This window comes from Jaculus jaculus, chromosome 10 (assembly GCF_020740685.1).
Source record: "Jaculus jaculus isolate mJacJac1 chromosome 10, mJacJac1.mat.Y.cur, whole genome shotgun sequence".
Classification (NCBI taxonomy): domain Eukaryota; kingdom Metazoa; phylum Chordata; class Mammalia; order Rodentia; family Dipodidae; genus Jaculus; species Jaculus jaculus.
Window position 1 is genome coordinate 57,870,304 of NC_059111.1, and position 3,003 is coordinate 57,873,306.

Genomic DNA, 3,003 nt, shown 5'->3' on the forward strand with positions numbered 1-3,003 from the left:
AGTTAAGGCACTTGCCTACAAAGCCTAAGGACCCAGGTTTGATTCCCCAATACCCATGTAAGCCACATGCACAATGTGATGCATGCATCTGGGTTTTGTTTTGGCTTATAGCTTCCAAGGAAAGCTGTATAATAATGTGGAACTCATGACAAGCAGCTAGGCTTTATACCTATCAGATGAGCAGAAAGAAAATTGTCACTCTATTGGACTGAGAGCCTGGTTTTATCATTCTAAAGTCTGCCCTCAGCAACATACCTCCTTCAGAAAGGCTCAACCTCCCAAAGGTCCCACAACCTCCCAAAATGCCATCAGCTGGGGACCAATTTTTCAAAACACATGAACCTATGGAAATTATTCAAACCACCACAGATTGAGGCAAACATATTTGGCAATGAAAATGTGGTAGCATACAAAAATAAAGGAATGTCAGATCAGATACGAAATAAAATATTTTAGACCTTACTTTAAATATATTTATAATCTATTTAAAAATAGCTGTGTTGCCTGAACTTAATGTGGCATGGCTTATCATTTATGTAGTTGAAAATTCCCAAAATTGAATGCAACCATAATTTCTGTAGTATTTTTTAAACAATAGTCCTGGGTTGAAATTATAAATAACAGCATATTTATTAAATAAAATATAATTTTGTTCATGAAATCCTATGTCCTCATTGCTGTACTTTTCTATCTGTAAGTGTGTGGTATACTTGTATGTATGCATGTGTGCATATTCATGTGTCAATGAGCACATGTATGTGCAGGTGTGCATACACATGTGTTTGCATGCAGATGAAGGTGAGAAGTCAATATTGGGTGTCTCCATCAGTTATTCTCTTATACTTATTGAAGCAGGATCTTTCACTAAATCTATAACTCAACAATTCAGCTAGTTATTTTGCTTGGGGGAAACCCTGTCTCTACCTCCAAAGTATTAGGATTCCAGGTGTGTATCACCACAACTTCTGCTTGGACACTGAGATCTAATGCTTGCAGCAAATGCATTAGTGACTGATTCACATCCTTGGCTCTGCTGAATTCTTTTTTGGGGGATGGGGATTTGAGGCAGGATTTTACTTTAGCCCAAGCTGACCTGGAATTCACTATATAGTCTCTGGGTGTCCTTGAACTCATAGTGATCCTCCTACCTCTACCTCCCAATGCTGGGACTAAAGGCATGCACCACCATGCCCAGCTTCTACTGAGTATTTTTAATGCAGAACATATCTGATAAAAGAAATGGCTAATGACATTGTACAATAACCTCTTCCTGTGGCCACTCCTGTCTTTCTTAGATATTTAGTGATATAGCTTTGTAAATGTGACACATTTGTTTCATCTATGAAAAGAAGGTAAAAGAAAAAGTAAAAGAAGATAGCTCTAGCTTAAATTAATTTTATTAAAAATAATATGGCATTCCAATTTCTTTATTTGAAAGCATAGGCTAGTGAATCTTTCCAAAGTTACCTACACACACCTTGAAGTACTCATGAATCCTGAAACATAAACAATTAAATTTTAATTTTAGTTGGAAAAATCATAGAGCAATCATGTAGTCACATTGACAATCCTTTACATGCAAATATATTCATAGATGAGGACAATATATAATAGATAACTTGTATTATCCTTACATTTCAATCTACAAAAGTGTATTTGTATATTCTATTCAGACTCCTGACAAAATTTACTTTGCATGTGTATAGTAAACAACCAAAGGAAAAAATGTTCAGGTATCACTTGCTACTCCAATAATGAATGAATTAAGTTCAAATGACAGAATTCTATAACACTTGCATTCTTCTAATCAAGAAGAATAGATCTGAATTTTTCAACTCATAATCAAATAGTTATAGGAATGCATATTGAAATATGCTAGTGTTTTTTCAAGTGAATAAAAATAGGAAAGTTGGAAAATAATTTCTAGGACAATACTTAGGGGAGCTGTGTTAAAATGTTCAGTGGAAGCAATATAGGCACTTTTCAATTCTGAGAGAACAGAAACTATGAGGAGAAAAACTAGCCATCACATTTAAGAAGAAACAAGGTCTAATTGGTATGTAGGTACTACCATTTCATTGTAACAAAAAAACTTAATCTGGGTCACTCTCTGAATACTTTGTATGTACCCAAATTTCTTATAAAATAATTCAGAACTGTGTTTTTCAGAAAAATGTTCAAGATATGTAAGGGCATCAAAATATCTCAGTACTCAAGAAAATAATGTTTATCCAATTAACGTGACCTTGTTGCAGAGACTAGGGATTTCAGGTGCAGTAAAGAATTTGACTATTTAATTTTTTTACAAAAAGAAAATATTTCACTTATATTAATTATGGACAATTAATCACATTTTGAATCACTTTGCTTTCATTCTTAACTTCTGTGGTTCCCAAACCATCTCAGTAATATCAGAAGATTTACAGTCTAAAGATCAAAATGTAAAGGAAATATTACAACCATGAACTACAATAAAATAAAATCTTAATATGAAAATTTAACTTTATATTATATGAGTCAAAGTAAAAATACTTTTTAAATAGATTTTCACCCTTACAAATATTCGATGAATTATTTGAAGAGGCATTATCAGCTTTTCAAAGGCGAGGAATGAAGATTATGGTGTTAAAGGAAAGAATCAAAGCTAATGTTTTTAATAAATCTTTTAATTTTTTTTTTTAAGAGAGAGTGTAAGACACTGAGAGAATTGGCATGCCAGGGCCTCAGTCACTGAAATCAAAGTTCAGATGTTTGCACCACCTAGCAGGTATGTGTGACTTTGCACTTGCCTCACCTTTGTGTGCTTAGCTTATGTGGGATCTGGAGAGTACAATATGGATTCTTGGGCTTCACGGGCAAGTGCCTTAACTGCTAAGCCATCTCTGCAGCCTGAGGCTAATTTTTGGTAATAGACAAATAGAAGCTAATAAACAGTAATAGCTGTGTGTGGTTGTATATGCCTTTAATCCCAAAACAGATGGAGGATTGCCATGAGTTTGAGGC